Source organism: Sycon ciliatum, chromosome 7 (genome assembly GCF_964019385.1).
Source record: "Sycon ciliatum chromosome 7, ocSycCili1.1, whole genome shotgun sequence".
NCBI lineage: Eukaryota > Metazoa > Porifera > Calcarea > Leucosolenida > Sycettidae > Sycon > Sycon ciliatum.
The window spans coordinates 28,467,532-28,490,849 of NC_088649.1; the positions used below are offsets into that span (position 1 = coordinate 28,467,532).

General features: G+C 46.2%; 1 long non-coding RNA gene across 1 annotated transcript; it reads left to right on the forward strand.

Moving 5' to 3' along the window:
• Positions 1-18,297: 18,297 nt before the first annotated feature.
• Positions 18,298-22,962, forward strand: LOC135821276 (uncharacterized). Its single transcript, XR_010554319.1, has 2 exons — positions 18,298-18,498; positions 22,120-22,962. It is a non-coding gene; the product is annotated as an uncharacterized LOC135821276 (long non-coding RNA).
• Positions 22,963-23,318: the final 356 nt, after the last annotated feature.

Consider the following 23,318-nt stretch of genomic DNA (forward strand, 5'->3'; position numbering starts at 1 on the left):
TCGACTCCGGCGACGATACACATTGTGGTAGGTCTACATGACCTTGTTCTGCCAGTCGATCAGCAATAACAGCAGAAAGCAGATTTCTTGCAGTAGTCTGCATTGTGCACTGCATCAACGTTTCCCTATACTACTATCCTTGGAAATATACCTCATTTCTTTCTGCGATACCCATTGGTTGAACTTTTCGGGGTATCCCTTCCACTTGACCAGCAAACTACCCTTACGTCTTTTCAACACCTTATCGATTCGAAATGTAGCTTGCTCAGTCTTCATGAGCTGCTGTTTGTAGAAGCTTCCTGTGATGGGTTCATCGGCAAGGTCTTTCACTTTGTAGGTGACCGGATAAGTGGGGAGAACCTTACGAATCACAAATACCTCTTCGGTCCAGTTGGGTGTGTATCCCTTCGCAAACATTCTTTTTTCCACTGTAATGCGAACTTTATCTCCGACTTGAAAGACAGGCTCATCCGCAATGGGCTCATACAGTTGCTCAATCGGTTTCCCTAGGGAGGCTTCCATGGGGGTCATCCCAATTGTACGGTGTTTACTATTGTTGTAGTTGTCGACAAGTTTTTGCAGCACATCGATGTAGACGTTGGTCGAGCGAGCGGTGAAGTGCTTCCACATACGAGATTTTAGCGTTCTGTTGAAACGTTCAACGACGACGGCTTTTCCTTCATTCTCTGTACTGTACATGTGAATGTCGTTTTTCTTCAACCACTCCTTGAACGTTTTGTTATAAAATTCCGAGCCATGGTCCACCCATAGTAGCTTAGGTTTCCGATTGGTTGTGATGGTTTTAAAGGCTGAGACAACACTATCCCCGGTTTTGCTCTTAAGTGGCACACTCCAAGCATACTTCGTGTATATGTCTATAACATTGAGAATATATCTAATTCCTTCGTTATATTCGCTAAAGGGCTGCATTTCTACGAGATCAGCACTCCATACATCGTCCTTGCCGTAAACGTCCACTTTTCTGCGTGGGAAATGTACTCGCTTAGGTTTATGTAGCTCATCGGCAAGATCATCTTGCCAATCCCCACCAACCATGACTTGATCGTTGTGAAGGGTATCGTGAGAGAACCGTACAGGAGAGGAATTCCAATACTCCGTCTATACCAGTCTTTGAGAAGACTTTCGCTACCAGGATGGCATAACGTCCGCAGACCGCTGTGCTTCTATCTTGAATGACTTGCGTATTGGTGTACAGGTTACAGCTGGTATAAACATTAAGAAAACATTGTTTTAGCTCCGGTTCTTTATAGTCTTCGGCCATCTGCATCAATGCACGCCCGAAGCTGTCAAATATCAGAACATTATCGCCTTCCCTACACACCGTCAGCCAATGGTGTCCCCCTTCGGGTTTGTCCAGTATCGGGAGTATGTTGTCCGTGTTACACACACAAAACTCGCCATGGTTTAAGGCAGGCAGGAGATCGTAGCTAGTCACACCTCGGAACCCGCGAATGTGTTTCAGCGCAGACTCGATGTCCACGTTGCTCAGCTCCACATCCATACCTAGTATACCAGGGATTTTCCTTTCAGAATAGCAAGTGTTCGGTAATAGGGACTCCTTGTATTGCTAGCCACTTGCCGATTCTTGAAGACACTTTTGATAAAGGTGGCATCATCAGCCATGTGCTCTTTGAGACCTAACATAAATTGTTCTGCGTTGATAAGTTTTGCTTCTTTGGTTCGAGTGTAGGCGTTGATCATATCTCCTATACCGGAATATTTGTCTGCGGATCCTGGTATGGCTAGAAGCTGAGTTCTTATTGCAGCCAATTTCACATTACTCCTCGAGTAATTTGGAAGCGCATTAAGGTTGGCTGCTGCTGCAATCTGCTGGAATGGATAACGCGACAGGTGAAACTGATTGATTTGGTTGACCAGAGTAGCATAGTCTTTGAGGATTTGAAATTCGAGGTTATCTCTAGTGTTTTCCATTCTACCTCTGAGCCCCTGCTCATCCTCCTGATAGACTTGGTGTAGTTGCGGCCTTGCACTGAAGTGGCTGCTTTGCAGAAAGGCTTCCGGTATCTTATGGTCCACTAGGAGTTTACCAAATGTATTTATCACTATTCTATCAAACTTTGGCTCCAGAGCGGTTTGCAGTGGGATACTAGCGGCAGAGATGTTTCTCCTCATTCTAGCCTCTGCTATGGACCCTCTTGCCATTCCAGAACTCTGATCATAATCGAGGAGATTCGATGCAACAGCATTAGTAACCGAGGATGGGTTTATCAGATCCGGATTGTTCTTAAATGTTCTATCATACATAGCCTTTACTCGAGGGTTTGATTTCACTTGGGAGATAGGAAATGGGCGATCTTCTTCGGGGATATAGGCCAGTGCTTCTCTCACTTGCCCGGAAAATTTCTTATAATCTCCACCTCGTACTGGAGGAGTACCTTGAACCTCCCACATGGTGTCACCTTTACTCAGGATATCCTGGGGGTTTTGTAATATCATCTTCATGGTCTCGTCTCTCTTCTCTGGTGGTATTGGGTGAGTACGGCCGTTGCACTCGATGCAGATAGGTTGGAAGTGCACCCGTATTCGCTCCATTTCTGTACAACGGGCTTAATCAATCTCATCCACTCCTACCCCCCGTGCTTCACAGCCAGCAATCCACTCAAAACTATCAACTTCGGATTCGATTTGGACAATTAGTTTTACTCTAGGGAATGTGACCTCCCAGGTGTCTCCAATCTTAGTGACGGTAACCGCATCCCACTCACTGTGGGTGGGTATAATGCGAACACTGACACCATCCATACTTACTATAGGCAGAAAATATTTTATTCAAACACAACCTTCGATGTTATAGAATCACAGTGAGTATAAAACTCATTGCGTGATGCATCGACCGCTAGAAAGGGTCTCCAACAAGCTTCTAATAGTTTTTCATAGAGTTTATAGACAAGATTAGCTTTCAAACAGGATCCGCCAAATAAAGTATGAAGGTAGCGTTTGATGTTGGATTTATCTGTAAAGCGAAAAAGATAGAGGAAGTTGGTATTTATCTTCATATCTTTGATGTTATCAAAGCTTTGAGAGAGAAAGAACACATTAAGTTCATAATGATGGCTATACATGGTGAAAAACTTGTAAAGACATTCCCTCTGACTGCCATGCTTCAGTCCCATGACACGTATATCATCTATAATGACAAAGGACTTGGGCTGAATGTCCGTCTCTTCGATACACTCAGGCATTGCACTGTAATGTTTCAACTCCGTGCCTTCCTGCCTGTATTGCTCCGGTGAAGTATTGGAGATGACGTAAAGTCGTTCCGGCTTTACCTCTCGAAGTATTTCCTTGAGGTAATGGGATTTCCCCATGCTGCTCTGACCCGGAAATAGCACATTTTGTCCCCATGTTTGGAGGGAGGGGAGAATCTCAGAGTACTTGGGTTGAGATCGTAGAGACAGACCTGCTACGCGGAGTAAAGAGGCAGACCCTCCTTTCAGAGACAGCAGTGATGAAAAGTCCATACTTACTATAACGAGAAAAAATTAAATGTTAAAGCTCTGAGGTATAAACGAAGGGTTATGGGTATTTTCTATGCGAGTTCGGATACGGTCAGTAATGGTTTCTGGAGGGTTTGAGGATCGTCGTCTTCTACCTCTCTTCTTAGCTCCTGACTTGATGCCGGACTGTACTCTCGACTTTGCATGTTCAAACAGCTGCCTTCCCAGACCTTCAACCTCCCTCTTCAAACCGTCTCCTTTGCGCTTCCTTGCACGTTGCCCCCTGGAGGATTTGTTAGTGGGTGGTAGCTTCGATCGTCTTTTCTGAGATCGTCTCTTGCTTGCTCGAGTACTGCTTTTTCTACTATTTCCCTTTCGACCCCGGCCAAATACCTTGTCCACCAGATTGTCACCGACGGACGCTAGCGCCCCCATAGCTAAGGGTGCACCAACGGTTTTCAATATGGGTAGGGCTTTAGCCACGAGTCCCGGTGGAATGCTCAGTCCGCCTCGCTGCATCATGGGTTCACGGCCAGCTACCATCTGACGTCTGATGGACTGACCGTCTTGACCTCGACCCAAGAGCATGGGAAGAAGCGACATGCCTAACATCGCCCCCATCCCAAGCCCACCCCTCTGGGTGAGCTTTTGGCCTTGTTCGGGGTCTTGCATTCTTTTTCGAAGCTCCTCAGCCTGTGCACCTCCAAAGATGTTTTTGATGAAGCCCCAGATACCAGACCCGTACTGTCTTTCCAAAGTCTGTAGATCACCTCCCCACGCTCGGGGTGTGGTTTCCAAATCTCCTCCCTGCATTGTTACTATAACGTGGAAATATTTACACAGTCTCCCACTTGATGCCTTCTTCCTTGCTCATGGTATACATATACTGGTCGAGACATAATAAATTGACCTTGATCAATGTGCTTGCGTGACTGGGTACATTGATCGGGGCGTTGGCCACATTGGCGAATTGATAATCGAGTGACATGTTACCCCTGACCTTTTCATTGTCCAGCATCCTGTCTAGATTGAGGTTGATTGGTATCATAAAGTAATGGTTACAGTAATCCGAGGCTGTGATAGGTATTTCAGCCCCATAGGTCTTTCCAAAGAACTCTTGAACCAAGTTGTATCCACGTAAATAGCTCGACTTGTTATAGTCATAATAGTGCTTGGCATCACTGTTTTCGGAACACTCCCATCTGAACTTCAGCGGACTGTCGAACACAGATTCATCGTTAATGGTTACTCTGAGTTGGGAAAGATTCGCATGTACCATGGCCAGGCGATTGCTGAAATTACTGGCAGCGCCGCCACCCAAGACAGCATCTTCTCCGAGTTTCAGATCAGAAAAGAACAGGATCATCCTCCTAGGAATATCTGAATTGTGGAGTAGCTCCAGAGTACCTGCATCGTCTGTCAAACTCTTCTGTACAAGCCGAGGGCACCAGGTATGGAAATATAGTTCTTTAGGCAGACGCACTTGATCTACGTATGCCTTATCCATTCTATAGGTAGGGTAAACAAAGTCCAGCTGCAGCAGATCAATGTTGACAGGCCCAACACCTGTTAGACTGTTTCCTCCTCCGCCTCTATCCGAGACAATCATATATCTAGAGAGCTGGGTTTGCGGTAAATCAAACCGTATTTTGATTTGTGTTCCTGGAGGCAACCACGCATCATCCACATTGAAGAAGGGAAGGAATGGTCTCATTTTGAACTGGAAATGCCCTGATGTCACACGGGCAACGTTTTCCAGAACAGTATTACTGAAGTTCTCCTCATTCGACAGGTGGACAGTGGGCCGTCTTTTCAGTGTCGTACCATCGAAATCATCTTCGCCATCTGTGTTTGTTGGAAACGCATAGGCGTGAGAGCGTTTTACACCATACCGATAATTCCCTAGAGGTATATCTTTAACACACTTCTGGGGGTCGAGTTTCTGAAGTCCGTACAGATCAGAATCGGAATATTGGAGTTTAGCCACGTCACTCTCCATAAGGCTAAGAATGTGTTGCACACTCTGCATATCTTGCACCTTGCTAGATTGCGTCACCTCCGTGCCATTTAGTTCCACGCGGATATTCTTGAACCATGAAAATGCAGGGGAGGTGGAACACACCCAGTGTGGATATGATCTGGCTCCATTAGCCCGACTATCACTAACTTCATACCGGAGTTTGACGATAAAGTAACTTTCACTCAAGGCAATGAAATTTGGTGATGATATATCCAATTCGCTGTTCAGAGAGGGTGGTGAACCATTTCGAGAATACAGTCTTACAAAGTTTCTCCCCTCTAGGAGTGATATCTTCTTTTCGGTTCGCTCTAGGATGCTATTCTGCACCACTTTAGTTTTCGACAGCAGCCCCTTAAAGGGGTCTGGGATCTGAGTGGCCACGACGTGCTGCGCCATTCTTACTTGTACGTGGAAAAATTTACTCGATTCTCAGATCCAATAACGCCGGGTACCCCGTGGTGATAAACTCTCCAGTGTTGTACTTCAGCCAAAATGATATTTCCGTAACGCTTGAGTGCGGAAGTAGAGCGCGTTTGTCTCTCTCTCCAAATATGTAATTGTTGATACCGTTGTGAGTTTGAATGGGGAACGTCTTCAAAATCCTCGAGTCCTGATTGTCTTCATATTCGACGGCCTGGGCGATCAGGTCTGTATACAACAACACAAACCTTCTCCCTCTAGTCAGATCAACTGCATACGGTGATGTGAAAAGACCAGGCTATATGGTCACGGATTCTGCAATCGATCCCAAGCCCAGAACGACACTGGGGGAGTCGGGTTTCAGGATAATTTTTTTTCCCGACAGGTACGCTGATGCTCGCTCGGCTTGTATAGCGGGAATAGGAAAACACAATATCTGGGTGATTTGCACTTTTCAGTGCCTCGTTAATGACTGTAATGAGATCTGCAATATCCGTGTGAGTTCCTGTTAGGATGGAGAGTTGAACTTCCCCTTCTTGCGTCTCCACGTACAATTTGTTACTCTCCGTATCCACGTTTTCAGAATGAAGTTCGAACTGGGCAGTGTCCAAACTGATGTGTTTCCCTATGGTATTCAAAGACCTGATACGCAGTGTAAAATGAGGTGTGAACGCACCGGCTGTAACGGCAGAAGCGTTGTTTACTGCAGACAGTACCACCGCCATACCTACTGTACAGGGGAAATATTTCCCCATAATAACAAGGATGGCGTTTTGGAGCATGCATTTCCACAAGAGCCCGTCTGAGGAAACCTCCAGCCGAACAATAAGAACCTTGAAGGTTGATATTGCGCAACTCAAAACTCTGGTGGGTAACGATAACACCGAAAACACCCTGATGTACAATGTCGGGGCACTACAGAACAGCAAGTTGAATAAAACAGATGCTGAGATCATGGAGGGTCGAATCAAAGAATTCGCGGAGTCAACGATAGATGACGAAACCCATTTGAAAACGGATGGCAGCGTGAGGATGAGAGGAAATCTGCACATGAATGGCAAACGTTTATGCTGGCTGGATTACGACGGTGTGTCGGACACCTGTGCTGTACCTGCTGGGTGGGTGAAGAAGGAATTAGCCCAAATCCGCAAAATGAAGGGTCCTAAAGGTGATCCAGGATTTGGTTGGTATAGCGGAGCAGACCCTCCGTCGCCACCCATCGGCAGACAGGGTGACTTCTATTTGGATGCTACCACCCTCGTTGTATATAAAAAACTCATTGCGGGTTGGACTGCATTCGGATCACTTAAAGGACATCGAGGAAGACCAGGGGTTCCTGGACCAAAAGGAAGTCCTGGGCCGACTGGGGAATCTGGATTGCAAGGTTTAAGGGGCCACACAGGACTGCAAGGACCCCAAGGGCCATCAGGACACATAGGTGCTACAGGGCCGCAAGGACCCCCAGGAAACAAAGGACCCCAAGGACCTGAAGGATCGCCAGGCCCTCAGGGTGACGTGGGACCGCCGGGGCCCAGAGGTCCTTGGGGCCACAGTGCAAAGAGTCTTCCAATACTTCTTCCATAATACGAAAACCAGAGTGAGATTATAGAAATGTTTCCTTTCTTTTCAATTCAACGAATTCATGCAATGGATGGTTTGATTACGGTTGAAATTGACTGTATGATTCATAAAGAACAATATTCTCCAAGCAAGTGATGACACGTGCACCTTAAATCAGTTTAGAATGCCTGCACAATGGTGGATAGTATATAGATCAATGCATCTGGATAGCCATCATAAGCCAGTGAGGCAGCAAGTGGTAGCTTCGGTTCAACTCCATAATGTTGGATGAGTTCAATCATTAGCTGTTCTTCTTGCTCTGTCATATCCACCGTCCTCTCAATAAACCGTTCAAAGTGAGCCTTACGTAGTTTCTTTGGGGTTATGACCTTCATCCACATTTTGAAGAACACTGGGGAAGTCTTGAATAGGGAAGCATTTCTCATCCATGCATCTTTGCTTCTGGGGAGATGAGGACTGAGTATCTGCACCATCTCTTCATCTTCATAGTAAATGCATGACAGGGCGATGGCATAATTCAGAGCTCTATACTCACTGCCCTTCTTCATAGCGTAGAGGCGTTGCCGAGTTTCAAAAAGCGATGGGTATAGCGGCTTACACACTCCCACCTTCTCGATAAAAGCCCCCAGACTTTTATCCACTGATTCCAGTCGCTGCACATCTGTGTAAGGCTTACTGGGCAGCATTACACGCTCTGCTACATTTGCCTCTGGCGCAAACAAAGAGCCCAAGACTAGACCACATTTTATGCAAACGACAGCTTCTTCCGTTTCTATTTCTTCATGGTTACACCCATCACAAAATTCAACTTCCTCCTGAAACTCCATGGTGCCAAATGCAACTGTAATGATCCTGAAGCATTACTTTATCCCTTCAACTAATTGTTATCGACCAATCAGCATACTCTCACCACCTCACATCCAATCAGCATACTCCACGTTACACTAACGTTACACACACTTGTGTCATATAATTATGCGAAAAATGGTACTGGATCATAGCAAAATCCTCCTGGATAATGAACAAAATGACGATTAAACACAATACACAATAACGACAACAACCGACAACAACACCCAACAACAACCGACAACAACCGACAACAACAACCAACAACAACAACCAACAACAACCAACAACAGCCAACAACAACCAACAACAACCAACAACAACCAACAACAACCAACAACAACCAACAACAACAACAGCAGCATATAATGCATGGATAGTGCATGCAGGGTCAGGGACTGAAAGTCGCACCCTATGTATGGGCAACTTGTCAATCACTGCACATCTACGATGTCCGAATAAAACGAATGCAAGGAACGTGAACTTGTTGCTGCACATCTACGAAGTGCAAATCAGGGAGTAGTATAATGACACGTGTACTAGTCCGCCTTGTGTTGCACTGCGTCTTTTCCGCAGGGCCACTGAAGGTCGCACGCTCCGCGTACTTATGCGCGCATGCGCAATATGTCACTGCACATCTACGATGTGCAAATCAGGGAGTAGTACGTATTTTACTACTCCCCAGTGCGAATGCACCGAACGTGCACAAGTCCACGTTCGCCACGGAAAAGAACATGATGACATTTATGGTATGGCAGGGCCAAAGGTCAAACCCTAGGGGGTCCCGAGGCCAGACCAAACGCGCCCGATACAGTGTGCCTTATTTAACCCAAAGGTCAAAGGTCAAACCCTGGGGGAGTCCCGGGGCCAGACCCAGCACGACCGACACAGTGTGCCTTATTTGGCCCAAAGGTCAAAGGTCAAAAAGTGTGCCAGAACCTGCCCCGCACTTACTACTGACATCTGAATTTTCTGAAAGACAAGACTATTTTATGACAGAGTCATGAAATTCTGCAACATCCACAGAATGACCTGCGTCTAAAAAAAAGTATCACCGCCACTACTCCTATGATTCCCCTGCAGAAGAACATGAATACATGTATGCAAGACTAGTTCCATTTTCTGCAAGAAAAGGCTTGCACATCAATGCGTATATATACTACGGTATTGAATTTGATATGATACACGTACATAGGGGCTCCCGTTAGAAGACCATAGGTCTGTGGGAAACACCCTAGTAAAATATAATAATAATAATAACATGTAGAGTCGCTACATGTAGGCCATCATTTAGGGCATTCCATTGGTGACACAATTATAGGTTCTGATCGGTGAAATATGCTGCCTTCTACTGTTCGCTCTTGTACAGATTATCGCCCATTTGTTCGTTCATGCTTAACCTTTCTAGGGGCTCCCGTAAGAAGGTCTGTGGGAAACACCCTAGTAAAATAAATAAAATAAAAATAATACCGGTAATATCCTTTAGCCAAAAAACAAAAGAAATTATAGCAATAAAAACTGCTTTATGGCAGTTTTCTAAAAAAAGTTATTGTGTTCTAGTCCATGGACCCCGTCTAAAAAGTAAGAAATTAACAAAATATGATAGCCGAAAATTAAAATTTCACACAAAACCTCACAATAATCACAGACAGGATGCGAGACAACCTTTTCCCCTCATGGTCCTCTTTCACATGCAAGCATGTTGGCGCAGTACATGTACTTGTACAAGTACAAGTGTCGGAATAAACAAGTGTTGAAAGCCGTACTATTAGATCTTCAAGTGTCGTGATTATTGTGAGGGTTGTGAGGTGAATTTTCGGCTATCACATTTCGTTAATTTCTTACTTTTTAGACGGGGTCCATAACTTTTTTTAGAAAACTGCCATAAAGCAGTTTTTATTGCTATAATGAAGAATATTGTGAACCGTGTGTCGCTGTCGCAGCTCGTCGCATGTGTCGCAAGTCGCATGTCGCGTCGCAGAAAGTTGTATTGTGAATCGGCCTTAAGGGTGTGTTAACATGAGAATTTTCAACCCGGGTTGAAAGTCTGTACAGTCATATATGGTGGAAAATTAGGTGCGTGCTTACATGTATATGAAGTGGGTTAATCCGGAGCAATCACTGTACTGATATGCCAACAGAAGCCTTGTCAGTTGTGGTCAGTTTTGTGTGTGGTCCTTCATGAAGACGGTTGAAAGTAATAAAAATTAAATGCGGTGCACTAACTCCCTTACTTACACCACACACTACCATCCTCTCGACTTTCACTGATTTGAGACTGAAAATAAATAAATCCAAGTAATATTAGTTACTCACCTCTCACAGACCTTCCTCCTCTCTTATCACGGCCAAGGTGACCAGACATATCATGCGAGTGGCATGGATGCAAGATCTCCTTTTGTTGGCCGTCGTCTGCGATCCATTGTGGTAGGCCTTCATCTGTTTGGCGAAAAAGGACCCCACGATCCAAGGCGAAGTTGACTGCAAAGCGTTTTATTGCTCTACGCCTCTTCGCGTCCGCAGGAAACGAGGCAGGCGGATGCAAGCAACGCTTGCAAGACTTCGTCGTAACACGCCCCATTACCACCAAGAGAAGACATCTTCAGGACGTTTTGAAGAAAAAAACCGAAAGCACAACTCCTGATTGGGAACTGATTTCGCGGATGCATGGCGATCCGCGAAAACGGTCCATAGATGCAGGAAATGTGTGGAACCGTTTCCGGGGAGGAACCGTTTTCGCGGTGAGACCCCATCCGCGAAAACGGTTCCAAGAGGGCCGTAGATGCAGGAAATGTGTGGAAGAACCGTTTTCGCGGAGGAACTATTTTCCCGGCTAGGGTGGAACCGTTTTCGCTAGCGAAAACGGTTCCAGGGGGTAACCGATGTATGCCTGGAACCATTTTCGCGGAGGAACCGTTTTCGCGTTTACACCGGACATGTCGTCGACAGCACAGAGTCAGCATTCTCGCACAGCGATAAGCCACGCTCGCTACACACCAAACAACAGCACATTTGTATTGCGGTTAGGAGGGCCAGAAGTGTGACACCCGAGATGAAAAGGTTCTCCCGAGGCGGGATGACCATATGATCAACCACCATATCTCGGAAGCCCGCTGGAGACCATAGCAGTGGCCACCATGTGGCCGAAGGCCAGAAAGGGAGGATCAGAGTGCCGTCTGCGTGGCAAGCTTGCATGTGGCGAATCGTGCGGCCGATGAGGTGGATTGGAGGCTCGATCCAATTGTTCTCGTCGTTCCAGCTCACGGAGAATGCGTCCACAGACGTGCAGCCTGGGGACCACCATCTACTGCAGAAGCGCTGCATCTGAGCGTTCTGCGGAGTAGCGAAGCGGTCGATTGTATGTGGGCCCCATTTCCGGTCAAGCATTAGGAAGACGTCTGGCGCAAGCAGCCAATCGTCCTGGTCCTTCACCTTTGAGAAGAAGTCAGCTCTCTCATTCTCTTCCCGAGGTATCCACTCTGCCCGGAACGTGATACCTTGTCGGATGCAGATACGGAAGAGTGCCAGGGCTTCGTCGTGAAGATGGGGGTGTTTGCTGCCAGATGCGATTATCGCGACTGCCGCCTGATTATCTGATCGGTGGATCACTTCGCATCCTGACAAGACTGGTAATAGAGATAGTATCACGTATCTAACGGCAATGAGCTCACGGAGAGTGCTGCTTGTTTCACGTACCTCTGGTGGAAGCGGTCCTCTGGCAACGCAGGTGCCGAGCTTTGAAACGGAGTATCCGCCCCACCCAGTTTCGCTGGCATCTGACCAAGTGAGAACTGCAGACGCTGCTACGAGGGGCCTCAGCGGGCGGCCGTGGAATTTATGGAAGCTTTCCAACCAAAACGTGATTTCATTGCGGAGCTGGGGAGTCGCATGTACAATCTCCTCCCACGAGGCGGCTGTGGAGATAGCCTCATACATTGCTCTAGTTTGTAGCCGTGTTACCGTACCGAAAGCTGGGCTCATTGAGATGATGGAGCCAGCGATCTTGGCTACTTCTCTGGCTGTGGCATGATCAAGGTTTGTTGTGGTGAGGAGGTGCGAGAGTTTCTCTACGCGCGCTTCGGTCACCTTGATGGTGCCCTGGGCCAGGTCAACATGGAAGCCCAGCATGTCTCCCTGTTGTGATGGTGTGAATCGGCTTTTCTCACTGAGAATAAAACCTGATTTCAGGATGTCTGCCCGAACAATATCAGCAAGCTTACTAGCAGCAGTCTGTGACGATTCTGCCCCCGCACCGTCGTCTAGATACATGAACAATTTGTGACCATTGCGTCTCCACCAGTGCACCAGATCTCTGGTGATTTTCGTAAATACATGTGGTGCGGTGCAGAGTCCGAAAGGTAACACTGTAAATGTGTAGAGCTCTCCTCGCCATTTGAATCCCAAATATTTGTGATACCTGGGATCAATGTCGATATGGTGGTAAGCGGACTTCAGGTCGAATGAGAAAAAATACTCCCCCGTTTCAAACATGGTTCGAAGGGTGCTGATATCCTTGTATTTGAACCTAGGTGCCAGGAGGTGCTTGTTGAGATATCGCAGGTCTAGGATCAGCCTCAGCTTTTTCTGCTCAACTACACCTAGAGGGCTACAAATGCTGATCTTGTCAGCAGTGGTTTTCTCTATGCATTTTGCAGATAGTAAACTGACGATAGCTTCGGACACAAATGATACATGTTTGAAACAGCTTGAGTGATTTTTTGCAGCATAGGGTGTGGGAGTGGTTGTGAACGGTAGATAGTAACCATTACTTAATACATTGAATGTGAAGGACGAGCAGCCAATAGATGACCAAAAACTTAAACAATTACGAAGGCGACCGCTGAGTACAACATTACACGACGAGGATGATTCACAATAAAAATCATTGGCAGAATGCATAGGATAGATCAACTCAGCAATATTACATTGAGGATACAATTGAGGATACGCGTGATTCAAGTGATAATTCTCTGGCTCATCGAGCTCTCCTAGCGTTTCCAGAGGCTGCGTCTGGGCAAAGCTTGGCCCAGTGGCCAGGTTTTCCGCAGGCGAAGCATACGACTTTCGCCGACGGGGCTGCAAACGACTGCTGTTCGGATCGCGGAGCTGGAGGGACCCTGGGGCTCCGCGGCGAGTATGGCTCGTAGTGAGGACGAAAACTAGAACTGGGCCTCACTGATCGGCTCTGTCGCCTGGTCTTCTCCACTTCAGTCTCAGCCCTCTTGATCCTTTTCGCGTCCTCGTCATCGTCGGCAATGTCATGCTCGCCTTTATACTGGATCGCCGTGGCCCAGTCAGATTTGTCGGCGATTTTTATAATTTTCTTCCTTTTGTCGCAAAGGACATACCTTCCATGATGGCGGTTTTGGCAGGTCCATCCGGGATGGTCCGGGCCGCGTCCTCCAGCTTCGCCTCCACCTGGTCCACAAAGTCGTGATGCTCCTTGCAGCTCTCCTTACGAAAGGAGTAAGTTGTTTGCTTTGCTTTGAGGCGATGCAACTCCGCAGTGGCAGTTTCCAGTTGCTTCTTGCATGCCTCCATTTCGGAGACAGACTTCTCTGCTAGAGCATGCTGCTCTTTGACAAGTTGTGTCAGGTTCGTTGCCCAATCTGGCGTGGCGGACGAAGCTGAAGCGGGAGCAGATGCATTCTCAGCCATGCTGATGAGAGAAAAAATTTGATAAATGTCTGTTGGAAAGACGAAAAAGAACGTGGTGTCGAAAAGGCTACCTCAAGACGACTGGCCAGTCGTGCTCATGCGCAGCGGTTTAGAGAACATGTGAAGATGTACGAGTAAAAAGAAATTGATCAGATGACTGCTCACTTGTGAGAAAAAAACACGAGAAAAAACCGCTGTGACGAGAAAATACTTCTCGCCTCTGTCGCTCAGGCGAAGCGCCAGCACCGAAAAAGAGCCCTAAAAGTTGCACTTTTATTTTCCAAATCCGACCCCAGGCCCGGGAAATTTGAAACTCAGCTCAATATCGCCAAAAGAGACTATTTTTATCCCTTGCTCACAAGAGCTTCCCTGGTGGTATCGTCTTGTTCCGAGGCAATGTTTGGGAAGGTGCGGGCATTAGCTGCCCTCAGTTTCGCGGAAAGCTCCAAGCGACATCATTTTCCTCGCTTTCTCGCCAGAGTTTTCAAGACCGACGCAACTCGTCGTCAAAAAGTACTCAGCGTGGATTTCGTGCCGAATTCCGCCCCAAACAATTTAGGCTGATCTCTCGCCACCAATCGAACCCACTGATATGTATCTACCTATACACGAGCAATGGTTTGAGCCCAAAGAAGGACAACTTCACAACGAGCATACTTTCTGAGGGTAATATTTTCCACGTATATCAGTATTTGAACACCATCAAGACGACAATTTGACCAGCAGAAAGACATAAAGTTGCACTACAAATACAGCAGCTGTATAAACATAAATAATTGAACAGAAAACTATGTAACTGGATCCCACCAAAAACAGTAAAGCATCCCAAATAGTATGCGCATACACATATACATGAAGGAAGGCAATGTTGCCACCATACACTGGCTACGCACACGGACATAATTCTGGAGAGCTGAGCATCAGCGTGCGCACACCCTCACACACACACATCTGCATGCACGCGCGCACACCCACACATGCGCATGCACACGCGCGCGCGCACACACACACCCACATATACACATGCACGCGCGCACACACACCTGCCCTGTGCTGTCGAGCCACTGCCACAAGGGTTGCGTGGGCCTCGAAGGCACCGGAGAGAGAATAGGAGAACGCAGTCCCATAGATACACACACACGCGCACACACAAACACACACACACACACACACACACACATGTACACAACACGTGCAAGTACACACGTGGCAGCTTACTACAAGAGAATCACACAAGTTCACATGTGGGCATGAACTGTATTCAAAGTTGGTCATACTGTCTTGGGCATATGAGGGAGGAGCAGGAGAGTGAGTACGTGACTCAGACACAATGCGCTTCGACAGAACGTGACGGAGAGAGAGAGAGAGAGAGAGAGAGAGAGAGAGAGAGAGAGAGAGAGAGAGAGAGAGAGAGAGAGAGAGAGAGAGAGAGAGAGAGAGAGAAGACAGAGAGAGAGAGAGAGAGAGAGAGAGAGAGAGAGAGAGAGAGAGAGAGAGAGAGAGAGAGAGAGAGAGAGAGAGAGAGAGAGAGAGAGAGAGAGAGAGAGAGAGAGAGAGAGAGAGAGAGAGAGAGAGAGAGAGAGAGAGAGAGAGAGAGAGAGAGAGAGAGAGCACCAGCGTTCCAGCTCAAGCTCCAATTTCTAGTTGCTTCTCCTGGTCACAGGAAACACAGAACAGGGCTCAGGCAGTGCCGAGGAAGTGCTTGTACTTGGTGCAGTGTCGTGAGCAGGATAAACTTCCAACATCTCTACACAGTGTAGCTCTTCAGGCGCACACGAAGACTCAGAAACCGGAATATACTTTACATGATGATTGAAAGTCCAGCAGCACAACAAAACTTCCAAGGACTGGTTTGGCACTAGCTTCCGTCTCATTGGCGTGTGCCCAGCCAGTTTTGGAAAGAAAGAGTAGACGTTCATTCCTCCTTCAACCTGCAATGAACTGGAGACAACACAAACCAACAAGACGACGATGGTTGTCATCAGCTCATGTGTTCACCACCGCAGTGCTACCATTCACTTTCCTGCTCCAAATGCACTACCAGGCTGCATGGTACTACTGTCGTGGACATGGAAATCAGGTCGCACGGATAGCGGCCCCAGGGCGCTGGCCATGTAGCCGTAGCACGGTTTATCATGCGCTGCTGATGGTCGCATTGGATCAACATGTGCACTGCATGCAACGTTCTGTACGCGCTGAGGGCGCCGGCCCCGGTCAATCGACTGGATTTCCATGTCCGCGACAGTACGATGTGTCGATAATAGACCGTGATTTGCATTTTCCAATGATTAGGACTGGTATTATTTCTATTATTCACACTTAGAAAGAAAACAAGGGGCAAGCTTTGATATGGATTATGTGGTTGTTGGCTATGTCACCATTTGAAAGAGGGTTGCAACCGTGATAGCACTGTAATATGAGTTTAAACCTACGTATTGCATGGTATACTCAACAGTTGGTGAGCAGAGAATTTCGTGCCGAATTCCGCCCCAAGGTTGTGCACAGCAAACAACTTGATATATCATTAGCCCTACCCTTGTGCTATACGTACCCGTTGTGCCGATCGAGCCTGAGCCCTCTACTCGACTCCACGGTCCAATGACATTCGGTCATCATGGCCAAATTCAAGTCACTCAAGTGTTGAGAAGTGTCTACGTCGTCACACACGGCATGTGTCGACATACAAAAATATGTATACGATAGAGAAAGAACTACTGAAGAGCAACCAACTGGTTTCAGCATTCTCCTTCAAAGGATAGGTCGGTGGCAGAGGACCAAAGCCGGACAATAGTTGGAAATTCTCAGCGTTGAATTTCTACAGGCTGTAGATACCTGGAAAAGCTCGATTTCCCGCCACGGAAAATAAAAAAAGTCTTGATTTGGGGTGCTGGCGCTTCGCCTGCTGCGCTCTGCCGTCGAGAAGATACCAGTTCCACGTTTGTAGGATGCAGACCCGGCAGACGTTTTGATCAGCCCGCCTGGTGGTGAGATTTTGGACCCGGGAGTACTAAAAAACTGCTCGCATCCCAGGATACCCCCCCCCCCCCCCGGGTGCTCAGTTTCGCTCTACCCGCGCGATTTGTGACAGTTGCGACAAGAAACTGCCTGTACTGTCGCGAGCTGTCGCGAGCTGTCGCGAGCTGTCGCAATGCACCAGTTCAACTTTTGCGACATGCGCGATATGTGACACGCGACATACACAAATGGAGTACTGTTTCGACCATGGGTGCACGTGCAGTGCACGTGCATAGTACTACTTGTGGATGTCGGAAACATGAAGAATAATGTAAATCAAATTTTGGCCGGTGAGAAACTTTGGCCGATCTCGAAATGAAACTTTTGGCGTCATTTAACTTCGGCCGATTGGGGTTCTCAAAAAAGAAATCGATTGGTATGTGTTGCCCTCACATGCAGGCATGGCTCAATAATGCATCATTTGCTTCTATTGCAAATTTTGGCCTGCGATTTACTTTGGCCGGTTGGTACCTTGTATAATTATATTGCCCAGGTTCATTCAGCATACGTTATTCTTCTTTTTTCTTTATGTTCACCACTAATCCCCCTTTTTTCTAAACATTTGAACATTTACACTGATGTATGTATTTTTGTATTTATATCATTATCTCATGGCACAGCATGATGACGGCCAATAAAACTGAGACAAGGGTGAAAGCCAACCACAGCAGTAAAACAGATAAAAGAATACAAATAAGAGGCACAGAAGGCAAAGGAGGAGACAAACCAGCAGGATATACATGAAACCTATAATTGAGCAGAGATTTTAGCAACAAAATTATCCATCGACGTGCTGGTCTTGGCCTGCATTGGTAATGTTGCCCAAAACGCTTAACATTTACACTGATGTATATACATTGTTTATTTTTTATTTTATTCTTATTTTTTTCGGTCCCATCGGAATCTTCATATTTGTGCAGCTGCACTGTTGAGCTTCCGATGTTAAACAAATAATAATAATAATAATTGTAGAAGAGAAAAGGACATATGGATACGAGTTAAGAGTAACTCTCCATCACTGTAACATGATCCTATATATGTTGTGCGCGTTCTGTCGATTTGGAAAATCGATCGATTTTCTTGCGCGATCTGTCGATCGACAGATCGCGCAAGGATCGATCGATCGGAAAGCGGTGGCGAAACCATTCAAAACAAATCGATCGATTTGGAGCAGCTCCGAAACGTCGTACAGTGTACATGGTGTATGTTTAGGACTTTGGTGAACAGCTTTTCAAAATGAAAGAAACCAGTTACGGTACCTTTTCTGACTGCAATCTTCTTCCCCAAATAATTCAAAAATCAGTTCCTTCCGAAAATTCCATCGTGCTGGACCTCGAAGCTGAACGTCATAAGCAAATAGTCAAGCCGTGTGTCGTCTGGATATGCAGTTGTTTGTCATAGCCAACATTCTTCTGGTCCGTTCGTCCTGCCATTTTCCTGACGATCGCAATGAATACGAGCAGCTCTCATGCTCAGGTTAGTGTTTATTGATCTGTCTCTGCACCCACTGCAAGGTATAATTTTTGTGATGCAGCCACTAGCCCATTGTGGAAGTAAGGGAATCACCCAGGTTCTTCGGATTCTCGTCCTGTCCGAAAAATCTCCACGTTTCAACTTCTCATCTTCCCCTCAGGCATGAGCTTGCATATTCATATTTTGTGTTTGCTTTGACAGTGCATTTCATAGGTATCGTTCAGACTTTTAGGGCCCTGTAAAATTGGTGTTTTCCTTCCCGACAGTGATAATAATCGCAATCTATAAAATACATGCGCAGTCATTCTATAGTGTGATAAAACACAAGTGTAACTGTAAGAAAAGAGAAAGAGAGAGGGTGAATAAAACAAACATATGTGCAAAATACAGTTACGGTGCTAAGGAAAGAATGTGGATGCCGTGACATGTTCTTTCTGAATGCATCGGTCTGGCTTACGCTTGTGAATGTAAACAGCATCTATGACTTTTAACTGATTGAAATTCTTTGCAAAACAAACAATACTACAATTGTAAACCGAGAATCATTATACGCCAAACGACACGGGTCACTGAACAATAAATGCTTAAACCCTGCCGTGTTCTTCTTCTCATCGCCAACTTCCCCTTCATCTTCATCCTACAGCGTAAAATGAGTGAGGTGTGGTTTGAGATATGGTTGTTTTTTTAGTTGCCGTGAGAGGGAGAGACAGAGAGAGAGAGAGAGACAGAGAGAGAGAGAGAGACAAAGACAAAGACAGACACACAGACAGAGAGAGAGAGAGAGAGAGAGAGAGAGAGAGAGAGAGAGAGAGAGAGAGAGAGAGAGAGAGAGAGAGAGAGAGAGAGAGAGAGAGAGAGAGAGAGAGAGAGAGAGAGAGAGAGAGAGAGAGAGAGAGAGAGAGAGAGAGAGAGAGAGAGAGAGAGAGAGAGAGAGAGAGAGGGAGGGAGGGAGGGAGAGAGTGAGGCTCTGTCGTTCTGGAGATGTGTTGGCGGTTTTCTCTTTCACCTCTCTTTTCTCTTTATAGTTTTTCACTAATTCGTCATTCAACCCAGAGCTGTGTTTGTTGGCTGGTCGACCACAGGATTTTGTGTGGGGTTGTTCTGGAGTGTCGGACTTTTGTTGTAGTGTGACTGTTAGTGTTACAGTCCTGAAACACATGCAGTAGACACACTACTATAAAATACACTAAAAATGTACAACATGCGCACATTTCCTGGATTGATCAGTGTGGATCGATGGCAATACAGTTGTAGTCTGTAAGCAAACAGCGCCATTTTGACTAGGGTGAAATGGTTAGATAGGTTAACCGGTTATGTAACCGTTAAGAATACACGAACAGTTAACCATATGCATATGGGTTAATCGGTTATTTTCTTTCAATGTCCGCTGTACATAATATACGTGACAGCATGTGCGTACCCTGTCAGTACTGTGCACAATGGATGTACGGCGTGTATCTCCCTCATCTCTGGGGTTGCTCCCCATATTAGTGATGCTTGCGTATGCTCATGATGAGGTTGAGTTGATTAAATGACAAGGTGATGGTGCAATCCGAAGCCCAATGGAGCATACAAAATATTAAAATATGTTGAACCTTTCGTTCAGAAAGTAGTGGACATTCACGCAACTGCATTGTAAATATAAAGGGGGTTTGTCAACTGGCAACCGCTCTATTTAGTTGTTATTCACTCTTTGTTGAACCTGCTCTGGAAAACTGAGCAAAATATAATATGCATCCACTATACATATTGTAAACAGTTTCGTCTGAGACAAAAATGCGATAATACTCATAATACTCATAAAGTATACTTGTGAAGACAAAAACTTTCAAGACGTTTTTAATGAGCCTGAAATGTGTCCTTTTATGAGTATTATACATATTTTTTTGATTGTTTTGGCAGTGCGTGAGGTCATGGTACCATGGATACATGGATTTACAGTCATGTACAGCAATGGTACATGAATACAGGCTACATGTACAGTTTATCTCTTATAGGTTGTAGCAAGAGTAGATAAACAAGAGTGTGCAACTCTGGATCTCTTCTGCACAATCTGCACATACCCCTGCCTGTGGCAGCATTTTTTGTAGACGTCACCTTTTTTCAGAAAAACGCGCATTTTGACGCAGAACAGTGTGAGAGCACGTACTGGGCACCGACCTTGTAATGTAAAGCCCGGCCAAGTGCACGATGCAAACTTTCCAAAAGACCCGCAGCGCATGCGTCATAGAAAAGATTACGTCAACAAAAAATTCCGCCACGGGCCAACCCATCCCGGAGTTGCACACTCTTGTTTATCTACTCTTGGTTCTAGCCTATAACCTTTTGGTTAACCGCAGCCCTAACTTTGATATATGTGGTTTATATTATGTGCCCAACTCGCTATAACATGGACCTCTCTAAAGCATAACACTTGCCGTACCCCAGAGAATATATAGTGAGGTCTCGCCTGTAAGATGAAGTGTGATACCTAGTTATTGCATACATGTACATGTAGGTGTGAACATCATTATAATTGAATTCACGAATCAATTTCATTTCTTGGAGCTGACTGCTTTAATGTCCTCCTCGAATCCCTTTGCACTTTTCCAGTTCATTTCAAATGAAGTTGCAGGAACTCAATGAATACCTTGGGCACCATCTAAGGCTGCGTATACACGACAACGCTGGGGGTGAAAGCGCAACTAAATCCTTTCGGATGCATGGTTCTTTTACACGGTACGCGGAGCAAAACGTAATAGTTGTACACCAAAGCGGAAGAGACCCAAAACGCTGGCCAAGGTGGAAGAATTTGAAAACGGAAATGTTCTGCCGGATAAATTTGGGTGTGTAAACAGTCGAAACGGTCTGCTGGCCTCGTTTCCGTCACGTTTGTTCCGTTTTCGGCCGTTCACACGGATCCGACAATAAAACTCTTTTTTTTACAATTTTCGTCATGTGACGAGTGCTGGTGTGTGGCCTGTTTTCGATTATTCCTTGAGTGTGATTGGTGCTTCCACGACAACACTCGGCACATGACGAACTTTTGCGGATCCTTTGCTCCCGTGTAGACGCGAGAAAACGATACAAACCGAGACCACCTCGGATCAGCTTTGATCGTGTAAACGCACGAAAATGAAAAAAGAAATGCGGGACTGAAAACGGAAAATGGCCGTGCGTTGTCGTGTAAACGCAGCCTCAGAAGACATTAGGCCCAGTTGGGAATGTTCCTGTAAAATAAGAACATTACACTGTAATAGGAAGTGCAGGTGCCTTGAATGTACAGTCCTGCTCAATGAAATCCAGTCGTGTCACTCAAGTTTGCGCCTTGCACCATTTCGCAGCCCAGTGTTCGCAGGTCTAGGGCTGCGCAACGCCCGGTACTTGAGTGACGCGACTTGATTTCAGGATTTCATTGGGCAGCACTGTACGAAGGCAATTCTCCCATACAAACAGCATGGTGCTGCTGACAAGATGAGATTCACTAAAGTGGACTTTCTTTAGAGGATGGCTCAGCTTTTGTATACTTCTGTAGCGTCGTTCCCATGCCATGAATTTAATGATGAAATTCGTTCGCGAAACCAAGAGGCTTACATCACCTTACTATTATTGTACCTTCACTTTCTTTTACCTTTTTTCATGCAGGATTCTGAAAGCTAGAGGAATCCCACTAGCCCCAAGCACTGAGCTCACGGCTTCCAGCCACGAATCAGGCATGGTGTATCACGACATCTATATGTTTTGCATCCATTTGATTACTAGTACCGTAAAGTACCGCCAGAGCGCCCCACTATCTCGTCCTTTCGTGGTCGTATTGTGTAGGTGGTCTCCCGTCTGTAGGTCATACGACACGAACTTCGTACACATATTGCACGTTGTGCAGACAATCCGTACCTTCGAGCGGACACGAGCTCCACACAAAAACCTTCCTCTGACGTTAGTACACCATACACACTTCGTTGCATTCTGCCGTACGATTTTCCTTTCCCTGGACCCTGGCTGTAAAATCAAGGTGGGGCGCTCTCGCGAGACGGGGCGCTCTGGCGGTACTTTACGGTATACCATTCACACATAACATGATCTCGCTGTGCCCATGGTGCACTGTAGACTCAACATCCCGCTTTAAAGTAAGCTTCACAATCACACGTTAATGCTCCTAACATGTTATCTCGCACTTGATGGCATTACTCTATTTCTGCCTTTAGTATTAGACTCTACACTATCGCTCATCGCGTATTTGACTCTACTCTTTTTCACTGCTATTATTATGCTACGTTGATGCTCAATGTTAATATTGTGTGAGTCAAGTGTGCGCCCTGTGCCAGTTGACAGCCCAGTGTTCACAGCTGCACAACGTTCCGGACGGCATTCACTCGCTTCATTGGACTTCATTGAGCACCACTGTAGTATTCTGTGTTGGTTGATCAGCCCTTCTAGTGACGACTCCTGTCTGTCACTCTGTCTTGAAAGGGACTTTTCGGCTTTGTACTGCATGACCATTGTGTGTGGACTCACGAGTTACTTGGAGTACAATTCACTATAAACTTCACTATAGTAAAGCCTGCCCTGACAAGACGCCCTTGGTGCAGCGGAAACTGTCCTGATGTGACAGGCATTACTCTATTTCTGCCTTTAGTATTAGACTCTACACTATCGCTCATCGCGTATTTGACTCTACTCTTTTTCACTGCTATTATTATGCTACGTTGATGCTCAATGTTAATATTGTGTGAGTCAAGTGTGCGCCCTGTGCCAGTTGACAGCCCAGTGTTCACAGCTGCACAACGTTCCGCACGGCATTCACTCGCTTCATTGGACTTCATTGAGCACCACTGTAGTATTCT